Source organism: Ochotona curzoniae, unplaced genomic scaffold, assembly GCF_017591425.1.
Source record: "Ochotona curzoniae isolate NIBS_2020 unplaced genomic scaffold, NIBS_Ocur_1.0 contig_517, whole genome shotgun sequence".
Classification (NCBI taxonomy): domain Eukaryota; kingdom Metazoa; phylum Chordata; class Mammalia; order Lagomorpha; family Ochotonidae; genus Ochotona; species Ochotona curzoniae.
In genome coordinates this window covers 6,772,550-6,790,719 of record NW_024466454.1, presented here as the reverse complement: position 1 = coordinate 6,790,719, position 18,170 = coordinate 6,772,550, and the positions used below count along the sequence as shown (strand labels likewise).

General features: G+C 49.7%; 1 long non-coding RNA gene across 1 annotated transcript; it reads left to right on the top strand.

The window, feature by feature from the left end:
- The first annotated feature begins 1,499 nt into the window (after window positions 1–1,499).
- Window positions 1,500–16,344, top strand: LOC121162124. Its single transcript, XR_005884761.1, has 3 exons — window positions 1,500–1,509; window positions 4,376–4,378; window positions 16,256–16,344. It is a non-coding gene; the product is annotated as an uncharacterized LOC121162124 (long non-coding RNA).
- The last annotated feature ends 1,826 nt before the right edge of the window (window positions 16,345–18,170 follow it).

Below are 18,170 nucleotides of genomic sequence, written 5' to 3'. Positions count from 1 at the left end.
GAGAGACAGAGAGGAAGATCTTATGTCCGATGATTCACTCCCCAAGTGAGCACAACGGCCGATGCTCTGCCAATCCAAAGCCAGGAGCCTCTTCCGGGTCTCTCACACAGGTGCAAGGTCCCAAAGCTTTGGGCTGTCCTCGACTGCTTTCCCGGGCCACAGGCAGGGAGCTGGAAGGGAAGCGGGGCTGCCAGGATAGAACCGGCGCCCATATGGGATCCCAGTGTGTGCAAGGCGAGGACCTTAACCACTGTGCCATCACGCTGGTCTCCTATGGTTTTACACTACACCTCAATATTGCCCTCAATGATCATTTGTAACAAAGTATCAAGATCACTTTTGGGGCCTGGCAAGATAGCCTAGCAGCTAAAGTTTGCACACACTAGAATTCCATATGGGCACTGGTTCTAATCCCAGCAGCCTGGTTTCCCATCCAGTCAAGGATGGCCCCAAAGCTTTGGGACTCTGCACATGCGTGGGAGACCCGGAAGAAGCTCCAGGCTCCTGGCTTCGGATTGGCTCATTTCCAGCCATTGCAGCCGCTTATGGAGTGTCAACCAATGGAAGATCGAATTCTCTGTCTCTTTTCCTCTCCGTATATCTGACTTTCCAATAAAAATAAATCTTTTTAAAAAAAAACACTTTTGCGCCTGGCGTGATAGCATAATCATTAGGGTCCTCGCCTTGAACGTACTAGAATCCCATATGGGCGCCGGTTCTAATCCTGGTGGCTCCACTTCCCATCCAGCTCCCTGCTTGTGGCCTGGGAGAGTGGTTGAGGATAGCCCAAGGCTTTGGGATCCTGCACCCATGTGGGAGACCCAGAAAGATGTTCCCGGTTTCTGGCTTTGGATCGACGCAGCACCGGCCAGTGAGCTCATTGGGGAGTGAATCATCAGACGGAAGATCTTCCTCTCTGTCTCTCCGCCTCTGTACATCTGCCTTTCAAATAAAATAAAGAAATCTCTTAAAAAAATACTTTTGGCAATTTCTGATGACCTAATTACCTAAGCATTTGAAAAGCATTTGTTTATTAAGATTTACTTATTATTTTGAAAGAGGTACAGAGCACAGAGAAAAGGAAAGACAGGTCATCGTTTGACTGGTACATTCCCGATAGCCGCAATGGCCAGCTCTTGGCCAGGCCAGACTCAGGAGCTGCTTCTGGGTCTTTTCACATGGGGAGCATTTGGGCCATCTTTCACTGCTTTTCCCAGGCCATTAGCAGGGAGCTGGGTGGGAAGTGGAACATCTGGGGAGCAAAGTGATGCTCTTATGGGATGCCAATGTCACACAGGCAGCAGTTTTATTGCCATGCCACAACATTGACCCCTCAAAGCCTTTTACTAGTGTTAGAAATTCAGCAGTATACTGAGGTTATAAAAAACAAGCTAAACGGGCTATCCTGCTGTGACCACTCCTGCACTGCTATTTGCCGATCTCTTGCCAGAAAGCTGAGATATGGCTATTTTTCACTTCAAGCTTCACAGTACAAAGAGGAAAAAAACTGTACAGTTTTCATGAATGTAAATGTTATCTTTGATCAGGTTCTTTGAACTCTTGCTCAATAGGGTCAGACTTCCTTTGAAGTGGGAAACACTTCAGGGCTAGGCAGGGGATCGGTTGCTTTTCCTTTGAAGCCTTCATAGACTGCTTTGGAAAAGGGCCTGGTCATCCAGCAGGCAGGGTCTTCACTCTAGGCTGAAACAACTCCCATATGAGGCTCACTAGTGCTGACAAAGGGGCCTGCATGGTGTGTCAGGAGACCAGAGGCTGTGGGATCACTGGGGAGCTCCAGCTTCTTCAGGCAGGTGCCTGCTGCTGATGGGCCCGCCCAGTGTTTCCTGGGACTAAAGCCCAGGCTGTCGGCTTCCCCTGGACCGCTACGATCCAATATGCAGTGATGCTGGGCTTGGATGATTAATGTGCAGAACGGTAGAGCAAGAAAGCAGACAGGACCTCTCATCTCTAACCAAACTGGCTTCTTCTCAGTGCTTTTTATCCCTTAGCTCAGAAAATGCCTTCCTGTTGCCACCCAGCGAGAAGGGCTCAGGGGCATGCTAGCTGACTCGGCCTGCCTTCCTGGAAAGCAGACCTGGGGGGGTGGCCTCCTGTAGTGGTACATTTCCCCCAGGGAAGACTCCAGCTGCTGTGGGATCTCTTCACGGTGCCAGATAGAGAGCAGTCCTCTCAGATTCAAAACCCCCTAAAAAGCCTCTTAATTAAAGAGTACTCTTCAGGGCATGGAGCCACTTGGGGCATGACCCTCTGCAACATGACCCAGCAATACTCAGTGCCAGCACCTGCCCTGTCCCAGACACGACCTGCAGCCTGTAAGTTGTATAGTAACCTGGGAGGACAGTAAGGGAGATGCTTAACTTCCTTCTTTGGCAACTGCCCAAACAGCCAGAGCTCTGCCCCATGCCAACCTCACAGGCCTCTAGGCACACTCATTTTGGACAGTCTCACATGCCGCCTACCTTCCCGGGTAGCAGTGCTGGGGTAGCAGTCCTGGGACTGGCTAAGCAAGTTGGGATGTTGTGGTGCTGGTTTCCTTGCACGAACCCAATGACCTGTTTTCCTGATTCAGATGAGATCATGGATAAATGACCTACCAGCAGATTCTCACAGGGAGTAGTGATCAGCAGGAAGAGTGGGGGAGCCCAGCTGAAAAGCCTTGGGGGGGGGGGGCCTTCCTCCCTGGGTTTCCTGGTGGGAAGAGAGTATGCCAGCCAAACACCCTCTTTTCTTTGGCCTGATGAACAGGGCTGGCTTTGTGGGTATGTGATCTGCAATCAAAAGGACCCTGTACTTGAGGTTTCATGGAATGTGGTTGTAGTCTTGAACTTGTTTATTATTATTTTCATTATATTTCAATGACAGAGAGAGATCTTCCATCTGCTGGTTCACTCCCCCAAGTGTCCATGACAACCAGCACTGGGCCAGACTGAAGCCAGGAGCCAAGGATTCCATCTGGGACTCCCACAAGAGTGAGCTGGGCTCAAGGCTGTGCTGACGCCTGGCGTGCCCATGACCAGGAAGTGGGATTGGTGGAATGGAATCCAGACTGAAACCAGATACTCTGATATTGGGACCTGGGGGGGTGGGGGCTCAATGAGTTAACTGCCCCATGCCAAAGACCTACTTTACGCAGTCTTGAAATTCTTTATTCGCAAGTCAATTAATTTGAAGGTCAGTGGGGGAGGAGGGGACAACAGAGACTAAAAGACAGATCTTCCATCTGTTGTGGGGTGCAAGAGATCACACCAGACAAATATAGGGTGTATTAAGGAGTCTTTATTAAGCTTGGTGACGGCAGTGCCCACTAGAAATTAACAATTGACAAGTCCATGTAGCAACCAGTCTGAATTGAAACTCTGGGAGGAACAAGTGGTCATTACCCTGAAGTCTGTCCATTAAACTAAAGACCTATGTTCCAGCTTCCCCAGCAGTATAAATTATCCTAAGAAATGTGCAGCAAACAACCTGGACACACTTATAGAGCTGCAGACATTCACCTTTCCCTGGCTTCTCTGCCCACATCCCATCACTGCTAGGCCTCACCTCTCCCTGGAACTCCTGGTAGTTCACAAATTAGAAATACAAAGCATGCTAGCATCTGCATCTTCACTGACTTGCCCAAGCAGTGAACAGAGGGCAAGGAATACAGATGTACAGGGGCCATGTTCAGAGTTATCTGTCCTCAAAGTCTGTCCACGGGAAGCCAGAAAAAGGGGGATATAGGGGAGCCCAGGAGTTGGAATACAAGAGTGAAGGAAGTGCATGAGATGATCCCTTCTTCTGGGGGTTTGTGAGCAGAGTGGTTATACAACAATACAATACCGCCCGCTCTCAGGTTCCAGGTGATGATAGGTGAGCATCACAGGTGGGCAGAAAGGTGTAGGTGGGAGAGGTGTGGCTTTCCACCCTGTGACCCTGAACTAGCTGCTTAAGACCACAGCACCACCATTGCTTCATTTCCCACATGGATGTAACGGTAGCCAGTGTTGGGCCAACTATCAAAGCAGCAATTCCATCCTGGTGTCCCCAGTGGTTGGCAAGGACCCAAGCACTTGGATCATCTTCCGCTGCCTTCCCAGGTGTATCAGCAGGGAGAGAAAACAGAAGTCCAACAGCCAGGACTCATGACTGGCAGCTCAACCCACTGTGCCACAAAACTGGTCTCCGGTCTTGAAATTCTTTCTGAATTTATCTTCAAATCTGGGCTTTGTGAATGAAGTCCCATTCCCGTGCTAGGGACTGCAGGCTCACAGGTGCTCATATGAAATGCCTGTGCTACAGGCAGTGGCTTACCCTGCTATGTTGCAATGTCCCCTTTACTCCATCCCCCAGTTGTAATTTCAAAGATAGCTAGGGGGTTGGCATTGTGACACAGTGGGTTAAGCTGCAGCTTGAAATGTCTGAATCCTGCATAAGTTCCAGCTGCTTTACTATGTACCTGAGAGGCAGCAGATGAATGCGCCGGGGCCCTGCCACCCACGTGGGAGCCCTGCACAGATACCCTGACTCCTAGATTTGGCTTGGCCCTGCTCCAGCACTGCAGCTATTTGAGCAGTGAATCAGCAGAGAGAAGCTCTCTCTCCCTTTCAGATACACAGGAAGCAGTGTGGTAGCCTAGTGGCTCAAGTCCTTGCCTTGCACATGCCAAGATCCCATGTGGGCACTGGTTCTAATACCAGCAGTCCCGCTTCCCATCCAGCTCCCTGATTGTGGCCTGGGAAAGCAGTTCAGGATGGCCCAAAGCTTTGGGACCCTGCACCCGCGTGGGAGACCTGAAGGAAGTTCCTGGCTCCTGACTCCTGGCTTCAGGTCAGCTCAGCTCTATCTGTTGTGGCTACTTGGGGAGTGAACTATCTCTCCTTCACTCTGTATATCTGCCTTTCCAATAAAAATAAATAAATCTTTAGGGGGCCGGCCTGGTGGCCCAGCAGCTAAAAGTCCTCGCCTTGCACGCACCAGGATCCCATATGGGCACCAGTTCTAATCTTGGCAGCTCCACTTCCTATCCAGCTCCCTGTTTGTGGCCTGGGAAAGCAATTGAGTACCACCCAAAGCCTTGGGACCCTGCACCCATGTGGGAGACCTGGAGAAGGTTCCTGGCTCCTGGTTCCTAGCTTCAGATCAGCACAGCACTGGGTGCTGCATTTACTTGGGGAGTGAATCATCGGATGGAAGATCTTCCTCTCTGTCTCTCCTCCTCTCTGTATATCTGACTTTGTAATAAAAATAAATAAATCTTTAAAAAAGAGAAAGAGAAACTACAGCAGACAGAAATGCTCCGCCTACCTTTGTGGGTGTGTGGGAAAGCCATTCTAGCTGACCTGAAGGCCCCATCTTTTTCATGTCCTGAGCACCACCACAGGGTAATGCTACCACTGAGCCTCTCACTTTGGCTAGCTCATCTCTTTCTGTGAGAGATGTGGGACTCGCTACACATCCTGGAACCCTAACCTCACTGGCACTCCTGGAGGCATTGCAGAAGAGGTGCTCTCTAGCTGTTGCCTCCAGCTCCTCTCACTTGGTTGGAGAAGCAAACGGCTCCTCTCTCCACACAGAGTTCCATTCCACAGCCCGGCGGGGCTAAAATGCAAGGACACAGAGTCCTGCTGGGAGTGAGGATTGCTCCTAATACGGGGTGATCACTCGTTCCAATTGCAGATTCAGTGCTGGTCACCTCTGCACGACTCTCTGGTTTCTATGAGAGAGAGAGAAAGAGAGAGAGAAGGTCAAATGCCCTGCAGCTTTGGGGAGCTCGCTTATCTTTCACAAACAGGAAACTCTGTTGAGCAGTGAATCAGCAGAGAGAAGCTCTCTCTCCCTTTCAGATACACAGGAAGCAGTGTGGTAGCCTAGTGGCTCAAGTCCTTGCCTTGCACATGCCAAGATCCCATGTGGGCACTGGTTCTAATACCAGCAGTCCCGCTTCCAGACTGACTCTGCCAGTCACTGGGCTTTTGTGCAGTGCAGCGGCCCAGCCTGGGAGCCCTCCCACACTCCCCAGCTTTGCCCAGCTAAACCTGCTCAGGCGGCTCTTTCCCCACTGCTTCCGGGCTGCTCTGGCTTCCTGAAGTTGCTTTACATTCTTGAAACCACAAAAGCAGGAGCAACAGAAAAGTGGACCCTATTACCTGCACCCCTGCCATCACCCCCACCACCCCCAGCAAAGGCAGACGTCACTATTGCAAAGCTGTGCAAACTTGGAGGCATTGTAAAGCCAAAACACAAAGGCCGGCTGGTGGGCGCTGGCGTCGGCCACCAGCAGGAGGCGCTACGGAAGTTCAGGAGCCGACCTCGGCCACTGGCTTTTTCTCCACCTCCCCCTGGGACAAACCTGAACGAACTCCTGCCAGGATTCCTTTCTCTAACGTTGGTGTCACCAATCTCCCCTCCGCCTTCAGAGAGCTTGAAATTTGAGTCTGCTGAAATATATGGATAAGAGATTAACAGGAGCAAAGGTGTACAAATTAGTTATGGACAGTTGCGTGTGGGAACCGTACATAATAATGAAACTCAAAGACCAAACGGTGAGCACTTCAATAGCACTGTGGGCCTCCGAGGGCACTGGGAGGTAGGGGTTTCCTGGGGAGCAGTGGAACACATTATCTGTAGGACTGATGCAGGGGCCCCAAAAGCAGACACCACCGCGGAACAAAACTGGTCTGGGCTCTGGACGTGGTGCTGATTTTGGTCTTCTTTCCTGTAAGTTAATCTGCATTCCAGTGAGAGAAAATGAGATTCCAGACCGATGAGGTTATACAGACGCCGCTTGAGGCAACTGCACGCCTTCTGGAAGGCAAGAGAAGGCGGTGGAACTGCAGAGCAAACCCCCTCGCTCTGAGTCAGGAGAGACAGGCAGAGACGTGGGGGCTGGCAGGAAGGCGGAGAGAAACCTGGAAATTGTTTTTCCTCAGGGCAAAGTTCCCAGCCTGTCCCAGCGTCATTCTACAGGATAGTATGTACAGAGTCCCAGTAACTCTTCTGATACAATTTTTTTTCTTTTAATTTTTTAAATGATTGGCTTGAAAAGAGGCACTGAGAGAGATAGAGACAACCAAAGACAGATTTCCCATGCACAGGTTCACTCCCGGAATGCCTGCGACAGCCAGTGTGGGTCTAAAATGTTGCCTGAGTCTTCCGCAGTAGGGATCGCGGTCCGAGAATCCCCACCTGCTGTTCCCCGGGGGGTGCTCTAAGAGGATACTAGAATCAGAAGGGAAGCTGCAACTCAAGCCCAGACGCCCTAACATGGAATGTGCTTGTCCCAAACACCAGCCAAAGGGCTTTAATCAAACTCCCTGGAGCAGATGTCACCGTGCAGCCGATGAAGCCCTGCTTGGAATGCCCGCATCACAAATCGGAGTGCGGGTGTTCAAGTCCTGCCTGTTGTGCTCACAATCCAGCTTCCTGTCCAGGCAACCGGGAGTTGGCAGATGGTAGCTCAGCCTCGAGTCCTTGCCGCCCACAAGACCCAGATCCTGGTTCCTGGATCTAGTTTGACCCAGTCCCAGCTGCTGCCACCATGTGGAAAGTGAGTCTAAAAATGGAAGATCTCTCTCTTTCTTCATCACTTCACCTTTCAAATAAACAAATGAAATGGTTAGATGGTGTGTGAGGGGAGGCCTGTGTCTCCTAATAGCATACCTGGTACAATATCCGAGCCTGGCTCCTAAGTCCAGCTTCCAGGGAGGCAGTAAGAATGACACTAAGAATTGGATTCTTGCCTCCCAGGTGAGAAATTAGTGTAACATTGCCAGCTCCTCTTGCCTCAGCTTACAAGGTAAGGGACAGGGGTCGTACAGCCCACCACCACAGGCTGTGCACTAAACAAGGGACCGGACAGACGGAGGACACTGAGGGCTACAGGAACTGTATGCTGGGGACTTTCACAGAACAGGCCACAGCATACGCATGTCAGCAAGAGAGCAGTCAACTGAGGCTGGTGTGATGACTCAATTGGGTAATCCTCCACCTCCAAGCGCCAGGGTCCCATTTGGGCACCAGTTCTTGTCCAGGCTGTTCCACTCTCCATCCAGCTCCTTACTTATGGACTGGGAAAGCAGTTGAGGATGGCCCAAAGCCTTGGGAACCTGCACTTGCATGGGAAACCCTAAAGAGGCTCCTCGCTTCAGACTGGCTCAGCTCTGGCCATTGTGGCTATTTGGGGAATGAACTAGTAGATGGAAGTTCTCTCTTTCCTTCTCTGTGAATTTTCCAATAAAAAAGAACAGGCCAGGGCAGGATACAGCACCAGAATCCCTTATAGAATCTGGTTCCTGTCCTGGATGTTCAGCTTCTCTTCCAGCTTCCTGCTTGCAGTCTGGGAAAGCAGCAGAGGACAGCCCAAAACCCAAAGCCTTGCGACCCTGCACCCGTGTGGGGGAGACCTGGAAGGAACTCCAGGCTCCTGGCTTTGGATCAGCTCAGCTCCAGCTATTATGGCTATTTGGGACTGAACCAGCAGATGGAAGAATCTTTCTGTCTCTCTGTAAATCTGATCTGTCTTTCCAATGAAAATATTTTTTAAAGGCCAAACTATTGAAGTTTCAAAGTTATTTATTTGCTATTTGAAAGGCAGAGCAACAGAGAAAAAAAAAAATTGCATGCAACAGCCAGGATGAAGCCAGGAGCCAGGAACCCGAATTGGGTGTCCCACCGGGTGGCCGGGACGCAAGAAATCTGCTGTCACCCACGCAGAGCAGCAAAAGGCTGGATTGGAAGTGGACACGGGACTTCATCTCAGCTACCCTAGTGTGGAATGCAAGAGTCCCAACTTCTTGCTCAACCAGAAAAATACTTTTCTTTGAGTTCCATTTTCTTTTTAATTTTTATTGCAAAGTGGGATACACAGAGAGTGTAAGCAGTTGTTGCAAATATCCCACCCTGGACCCAGCGCCATTTCCTCTTCCTCACAGCTCATGAAATTCACGCCCAGTCCAGCCATCCACCAATCAGATGTAACCTGGCATTCCACCTGAGAATCCCACCCCAAATTTTCCAGCCCCTTCCCCGCCCACTCACCAATCATCCTCAGGCATTCACCTGCAGTTGCCAAACCCCTGGGGCCTGCCCTCAATCCCTCCCAATCCCCACTCCCCACACCTGGCAGAGGAAAAGGCCCCCAGGTGCGGTTCTCTCTCTCTGCTCTTTCTCTTCTCTCTTCTTCTGGCCTCCCTTCCCCTCCTCCCCTTCCCCTTTTCTGATCTCCACTACCTCCACCCTGTTCCTTCCCCGCTGGAATAAAACTCCTAAGATGCCTCGTTGTGTCTGGTATTTTCAGCTCACGGTAAAGAATTAGGTTGTGGGAATTAGCTGCGCATAAAATATTGTAATATCCTAAGAACTAGAACTCAACCACTGTTCTAAATAACTAACAGAGAGGAGGAGAGACAGAGAAGTTCTTCCGTTCAATGATTCACTCCCCTAGTGACCAAAACTGCCAGTGCTGCGCTAATCCGAAGCCAGGATTCCTCCGGGTCTCCCACGCGGGTGCAGGGTCCCAAAGCTTTGGGCTGTCCTCAACTGCTTTCCCAGGCCACAAGCAGGGAGCTGGATGGGAAGTGGAGCTGCCAGGATTAGAACTGGCGCCCATATGGGATCTTGGCGCATTCATGGCGAGGACTTTAGCTGGTAGGCCACGCCGCAGGGCCCCCATTTTCTTTTTTAAAAAACATTTTTTCCCCTCTTTTTCATGCTCCAAGATTTCCCCTTCACCTTCCCCATTTTAGTTGAATGTTCCTAGGGAGTTTTTGAAGTTGCCTTGTACAATTCTAGCTGACTGTGCCAGGCAGGCATTTCCTCAGCCTCCCAGGTTTCATTTTCTTCACCTGTAAAATGCTCACACATACAAAAATACACTGATGGTGGAGCGTTCCCACACAGATGAAGAGAAATGGGCAAAGTCTCGAACTCGGTGCTGTCCCCTCGCAGGCACCCGGGCTCAAGCAGAAGCACCCCATGCCAGGGAGCGGCCGATCCACTCTTCCGACTTCCTAGAGGCCCTTGGGCGGGCAGAGCCTGACCTAGGCAGAGGGGACTCCCGCCTGCAGGACCGGGATCTGCTGTGTACACATGTCCCCCAGCCAGTGGCGGATGGTTTCGACCGCTGGGGCCGGGATGAGCTCATCTCTCAGGCCTGCGCTCATTAAGGGCTCTGAGCAAGCGGCGGGGGTCCACTCAGCACTGAGTCACCGAAACCTAGCACGCTGTGGCTAACAAAAGCTCAGCAGGGAACGTCTGTCTGTCTTATCTCTTTCTCCCCCCCTAATGAGGCAGGCCCCTGACTCATGGCTAAGGAGTCCCCAGTCCTCTTTTGTGCTGAACCGAAGTGGGTTAAATCATTACAATATGGCCAGCAAGCAGGGAACAGCCCTCGTGGTCATCCAGGTCATTTCCTGTGGAAGCCCCAAAACCTAGAGGAGAGGCAATTAATCAGTTACTCACTTTTTTCCTTTTTTAACCAAGCGCCTGCCTGCTGCGAGGCACTCACCAGCCAGCCACTGTTTAGGACGTTTCTGTGGAGCGACCTTTCCAGTTGCTGAAACTCCCTACACACACAGAGAAAAGCTGTCCCTCCTGCCTCTGAAAGGGGGAGGGGGGAATACTCCACGTTAAGGCATCATAAAACAACACGTAGAAAGCAAACTCTTTGGCCTACATGCTTCAGAAGGCTCCGGTTTTCCAATGTGTTTGGTGGAGACTGATTGTACATCTGGGAATTGCACCATCAGTGGTAAGGATTTTCTCTTGGGAAAACTGGCAATAAATAATGGTTGTCTGACCAGTTGCTGTAACTATCCCATCTATCAAGACGAGGAAGCCTGCGTGAGGTGGAGGGCTGTTGAGATGGCTAGGCACAGGTGCAAGGCTCCTTTCTCTAGGACAGCCTCTTACAGCTGAGGTCCTCTGGATGCAAAGACCCAGTCTTAACCTACCCCATCGTGGGCACTTCCTAGCTGAAGAGCCCCAGCAAAAACTGAATGAGAATCTCAGCTCCTCCAACAGACTCCAAAAACAACATTTCCTTGGTTAAGTGCGATAAGCTGCCTGTGAGTGTCTTTCTAGGGATATTCGAGGAGTGGATGGAAGTAACAGTCTTTAAAAACCAGTTAGGCCTAACAAGAAGTAATGCTGTGGTCATTAAGATTGGAACTCTTAGCTGGTCTCTCATCCCCAGTTCTAATTATGGCAGTGCTGTCTGCATTCTGATGAGTTGATTCTGTTCACAGTAATGAGTTGATTCTGTCCACCCATATGAAGCCAGTTTGGGGGCCATCAAGAAACATATAGTGAGTGTCCTATGAAGCCATTCACAAATGTGGGACATTTTCAAGACCACCGCTGCCATTAAAGGCACAATTCAAACATGACTGGGCCTGGCAAATTAGCCTAGTGGATGGAAGATCTTTCTCTCTGTCCTCTCTTTGGATTCTGACTTTCCAATAAACAAACAAACAAACAAACAAACAAATAAATAAAAATAAAATAGAGCCTGGCGCAGTCCCTAGTGGCTCAACTTGAATGCACCAGGATCCCATATGAATGCCGGTTCTAATCCCAGCAACCCTGCTTCCCATCCAGCTCCCTGCTTGTGCTGTGGGAGAGCAGTTGAGGACAGTCCAAAACCTTGGGACCTGGCACCTGTGTGGGAGACCCAGAAGAAGCTTCTGGCTTTGGATGGGCTCAACCTTGACTGTTGCAGCCACTTGGGGAGTGAATCATTGGATGGAAGAAGTTCCTCTCTGTCTCTCATCCTCTCTATATACTTGACTTTGTTTTTAAAAATATTTATTTTGCAAATAAATAAATAAATAACATAGAACCCAGTGCGGTAGCCTAGTACCTAAAGTCCTCACCTTGCAAGTGCCAGGATCCCATATGGGTGCCAATTCTAATCCTGGCAGCCCTGCTTCCCATCCAGCTCCCTGCTTGTGGCCTGGGAAAGCAGTTGAGAACAGCCCAAAGCCTTGGGATCCTGCATCTGCGGGGGAGACTTGGAGGAATTTCCTGGCTCCTGGCTTCAGATTGGCACAGCACTGGGTGTTGCGGTCACTTGAGAAGTGAATCATCGGACGAAAGATCTTCCTCTCTGTATATCTGACTTTGCAATAAAAATAAATAAATTTTTAAAAATTTATTTTACATACAAATAAAAAAATAGGGCCCAGTTCGGTAGCTTAGCAGCTAAAAGTCCTCGCCTTGAACGCACCGGGATCTCATATGGGTGCCAGTTCTAATCTTGGCAGCCCCACTTCCCATTCAGCTCCCTGCTTGTGGCCTGGGAAAGCAGTCCAAGAGGGCACAAAGCCTTGGGACCCTGCAACCGAATGGGAGACCCAAAAGACGCTCCTTGTTCCTTTGGACAGGCTCTGGCTATCCACTTGGGGAATGAATCAGCAGACGAAGGATCTTCCTTTCTGTCTCTCCTCCTATCTGTATATCTGACTTTCCAATAAAAAACAAAAGTAAGTAAACAAATAAATAAAATAAAATAATCTATCCACTGGGTCACTCCCCAAGTGGCCACAATAGCTGGAGCTGAGCTGATCTAAACTGAGAAGATGCAAGGTTCCAACGCCTTGAACCATCCTCCACTGCTTTCCCAGACCACACACAGGGAGCTGGATGGGAAGTGGAGCAGCCCGGATACAAACTAGTGCTCATATGGAATCCTGGTGCATGCAAAGCAAGGACCCCAAAACACCTGAGTGGTTTTGATAGTTCTGAAAAGTTGATTTCATTGCCCCAGGGTTGACAAATTCTTTCAAAGGTCTATCGGTTGACAAATTCCACCTTAGTGTATCCGTGAGCCAGAACATGCTACAAAGCTTGGCAAGGAGAGTTGTCCAACCTGATCTGATTTCCTGCTAACAAGGCTGTCAGTGTTGGCCAAGATGTGCTGGCTGTCATGTTCCCTGTGTGCATCTGGGCATGCTGTCCACGGGCATAGGCATCAGCAGCTGAGGAGGCTCAATCCTGATACATGCACCAATTCGAGGTCAGACCACTATCTTGTGATTGCCCTGTGGTAATCACAAGTGGTCTAGTTGGGAACCTCCCAAGAAACCAGCCTGGGATGACTGCACACTCGACTCTTGTGTGTGCCAGTGTCTGCAGTCTGTCACCTGCACCAGGCAACACATGTCCCGGTGGATGGAGCTGCCGGCTCAGTTCCATCCCAGCTCCATAGCTCACATGAAGTAACTGCGGCTTTGGCCCAGCCCAGCCAGCCGGCACAGACCAGTTCCTCACCCACACCAGCGGGAATTGCAGCCTAGTCAGGGCGACTCCCAAAAACCGCCATCAGTCCCACTCCTAACCCCAGTTTTTTTGTGTGTGCCAGTTTCTGCAGTGGCATAGCCTGGCACAGCCTGTATCCTATCCAGCTCTAATGCACACTCATGGGTGCTGCAGTTTAGCTCAGCTAGCCCAGCCCCAAGACTGGTCCCTCAAGTATGCTGACTGGTGCCACCACCCTGCCCAGCCTGGCTCACCCCCAGCTGTGGTTCTCATGCTCACCAATGAGAGATACAGCCTAGCATGGGAGTGCCCATAGTTCCTCTGCCAGTTATGCTCCCAGCCACAGATCTTGTGCCTGCCAGGGGGGATACTGAGATCAAGCCTTACATGACTCATACCCAGTCCTGGCACTTGCCAGCTAGTGCTGTGGCCTAGCTCAGCTGGCCCACTCCCAGCCCTCATGTGAACTTGCAAGAGTTGTGATCCAACCAGGCCCAACCTGTACTGTCTTGGTACTTGCCCATGCCATTGTGTGCCATGGACTGGCCCAGCCTGACCCATCCTAACTTGGTCCAGACACAGCTCCAACTCTTACATTCACCAGTGGGAAATGCAGCCCACCAGGGGAATGCCCAGAGTTCCCCTAGCAGGCCTGTTCCAAGCTCTGGGGCTTGTACCTGCTGGCAGGTATCTTGACTCAGTCCGGCATGGGTTGCCTGCAGTCTCACTCTAGCTGCCAGCTGTTGCAGCCTATCCCAGCCAGGCACGACTCACACATCCTGTCCTGCCTCTTGTGTGCGCCAGCAGATGGTGCAACCTGACCCAGCCAGGTCTGTCCCCAGATGCAGCCCACACAAATGCTGAAGAGTGCTACAGCCCTGCCTGTCCTGGCCTGCACCCACCCCTGGCTCTTGTGCTCTTTAGCAGGAGCAAAGGCCTAGTAGGGGAGTTCCCCAAGTTCTCCTATCTAGTACACTCCCAGCCTGGGATCCCATGCATGTTGGCACGTGCAGTGGTCCTGCTTGGCATTGTCTGCTCAGTTCGAACCCCTGCATGTGCCAGCAGGTGCTGCAGCATGGCCCCACCCAGAGTCCTCCCAGCCCTAGCATCTATAAGTATCAGGTGGGTTCCAGTCAGGTGAGTTCCACCGTCCAGTGTGACTCAGCCCATCTTCACCCATAGCTCTCTGTGTAAACTGACAGGTGCTATAGTCCCACAAAGGCAAGCCTACAATTCCCTTGCAGAATTTGCCCCCAAATCTGATTCTTTGGTGTTCTGGTAGGTGCTGCAGGCCACCTGAGGTGACCCACCCCCTGCTCTGACACTTGTGGGCCTAGTCTGACATTCTGACACTCTGACTCTCTGGCCTAGCCCAGCCATCCATGCCTTTCAGCCCCAGCTTTTGCATGTGTCAGCAGGTGGTGGGTGATGCTATTTAGCCCAGCTCAAATCTCCCACATGGGCAGGTACCTTGGCCTGACCCAGACAAGCCTTCGGGTTTCCCCCAAAGCTACTCCATCTCAGCTCTCTCATCTGCCTGTAAGTGCAGTGGCCCAATCCATGGAAGACCCCAGGAGTCTTCCCGGTTAAACATGCCCTTAGCCGCTTCCACTGCAACATGTCCCCACACCCCCTTACCAGGGGAATCTGCAGCACCCTACCACCTGGGTGCCGGGGTGGCATGTCCTGACCTGGTATTCCCTGACTTCCTCACATCTTTTTTTTTTCTTTGCTTGTTTTTTAAAATAAGCAACTATGTTGGTATACTGGTATAGTTAACACAAATTTGGCATTAACCGGGCCCAAAATGTCTGCCAGTTACTGGTCGTTTTTCTCTTACAAGTGTAACACTTTGGGCCCAGTGTGGTACCCTAGCAGCTAAAGTCCTCGTCTTAAACATGCCGGGATCCCATATGGGCGCCAGTTCTAATCTCGGCAGCTCCATTTCCTATCCAGCTTCCTGCTTGGGGGAAAAGGCAGTCAGTTGAGGAGGTCCCAAAGCCTTGGGATCCTGCACCCACATGGGAGATCTGGAGGAGGTTCCTGGCTCCTGGCTTCAGATTGGTGCAGCACCAGTCGTGCTCACTTGGGGAGTGAATCATCGGATGGAAGACCCTCCTCTCTGTTTCTACTCCTCTCTGTATATCTGACTTTGCAATAAAAATAATCACATCTTAAAAAAAAAAAAAAGGCAGTGTAACACTTGGCTAGGTGCAAGGCCACCTAGGCAGTTGCTGCAGCTGGGGCCATTCCTTGTTCTAAAAATTCTCTTTCAGAAATGCAAGACTCATGTCTGTCTTGAGCAGACCATGCACACACCTTCCTGGGCTGTGTTTGAAGAACCTGACAGTGTGATCCTTACTTTCAATTTGAAATCCTCAGGGCTAGAATTTTGCCTGTACTAAGGCTAGAATTTTGAACTGTGAAGGAAAGTGACTAGGCAGACAATGGGTGATAGAAATCTTCTACTTGCTAAGTCATGAGTCTTTGTAAAGAGGATAAACAGGTTAAGTTTGTTCTCCTGATAGCTACAGGCCAGATTTTTACTCAGTTATTACAACATTACCACAAACATGTGGATTCTGCAAAAGTTGCCTAGCAACACTGTACTTAGAGACAACACCAAATGGGAGAGAGTAACTGGAAATTTGAATCAGAAATGGCCTGGGGCAGGTGGGTGTAGTTCCTGTCTCCAGCTGGCCAGTACTACACTTGGAGGAGCAGGACATTTTAAAAACCAAAACAGTCACTTGAAATTTCGGTTGGGGGTTCTGGAAGTCCCTTGCATGGGAGCCCAGTGCGTCTGTCCGGTGTGGTCTTTGTGATATTCCGTCATGGCGTATCCAGGCCAGGGCCAGAAAGTGCAGGTGTCGCATTCAGGTGTGGCTGTATGAGCAGGTGGACATGTGGCTAGAGGGCTGCATCATTGGCTCTGATGAATACATAAACCTCATACTAGATGATGCAGAAGAGACTCATTCTCAAACAAAGTCAAAAGTCGGATCATGCTAAAAGGAGATAATATTACTTTGCTACAAAGTGTGTCCAACTAGAAATGATGAATGAAATGAGAAATTATTGAGAGAGCTGTGTTTTTGTTTGTTAGGTATCTTTTTATTGGGAATATAATTCTGAAACACTTGTTCATAATGCTTTGATTACCTTTATGTTATTACCACAATGCAATAAATACTGTGGGATTTTTATTTGAAAAAAAAAAATTTCAGTTTGGACTTGGCTGCAGCTACCTTAGAACTCTGTGCCATGGTTTTAATTTTGCCTTTTAAGTTTTCAAGACCACTAGACTTCCATGTCGTTGTGTAGTGTTTGCACCCAGGCCAATGTACAGCAGAGAGTGCTTTGTTGGGTTTCAGATCAGCAAAGAGCCAGCCAGGTAAACAGAGTGTTCTGCCATTGTGCCTGGCCAGCCGCAGGGTCAAGGCAAGGTGGCATGGGGAAGCAGCTCAAGTACTGGCTCTTGTTTTCCACTCCCAGAGAATCCCCTCTTGCCCACTTACCTCTCCCATTCTGTAGATTGACCTGGGTGCCAAGAAGTCAAAGGCTGGGGCTCTGGCCCAAGACCTCTTCCCTCCTGGTCTGGAACCCAGGCCCTTTCGCCCTGGCCTCTTTGGAGAAGCTCCCAGTTCTAGGGAAGCTTGGCAGGTGGCAAAGTGGGAGTCAATCAAGTATCTGATGGAGTGTTCAACTCTCAGACAGGAGGAGTGGGCTGAGGCTGGAAATGACAGCAGGGATCTTCCAAATTACTTCAATTTCTTTTTTTTAATATAAAATTTTATTTTTTATAATGATTACATGGTTGATCAGGGTGGAAAGCATTAGGGAGAATTGGGTGAACTCATTGCTTCTAAATTTTCTATTTCTTCTTCTTGTTCCTGGGGGAAGGGAGAGACAAAGGGGGAAACCTCACATGACTTTCCTTGCCCAAGGATGAGGAACCCCCATCTCATATTGACCGAGTCTCAATGTGTACATATTCTGAGGGTTCTGTCCAAGTAGTTTGGATAGTTCTGAAATGCTGCTGTTTTCACCAATCCAAGGGTGATGTCACCCTCCCAATGTCCATTGACTCCATTCACCAAGATATTTTTTTGCTGTCGTAGTTTGTTTGGGGTAGTTGTCCAGGTAATTCTGTTCTTCTTCTGCTACAGCACCAAATGAACTGCCATATTTCCCTTTACAACAACTTCAATTTCTATTATTTAAGAGGGCAAGAGTAGAAAAAGACCAAGGGGGAAGGGGAAGAAAAAAACCTCTCAATATCTGCTAACTCTACAAGCTTTTATCAAAGAAGAGGCAAATTAATCTGCCAACATGAGCATTTCGGGAAGTAATTAAACCAAAAAAAGTACATACATTTTAAGTCAAGGCTCTTTATCTAGCTCACATGATAGTGAGCACCTAATTACCTAGGCTGTAATCAGCAAGATAAAGATGGTCCCTAGCCTCAGGGCTTTCATTTTTTTCCTAGGTGATAGGAATCAGTAACACTGAGATAAATATAAAGCCTTGAAGGAAACAGAGGGCCAGAGCTGTAAGGGAGGGAATGGGGGTTGGGATTAGCCACTGGAGGGGTTTTGGAGGTACTGGCTGCAGGGATCTAAGGGGCGTTTCCGTGTTCCAGTCCCTAAGAAAGCACACCATTTTTATGGATCAATAAAAAGCAGTTATCTTTATTGAGGCTTCACAAAAAAATTAAGAATTCTGTTTGTAGCCAGGAATGACAGGAGGGGAGGTGTTGAGGGAGAATACTAAAAACCACTCCGGATCAAGAGAATGCTGCCTTGTGGCACACCAGTGTAGACTTGTGTCCCAAATGGTTAAAATTCAATTCGGGTTCACACGCACAAAGAGACCTTTATACATCACTTAGCAAAGATCTGAAAACCTTTCTT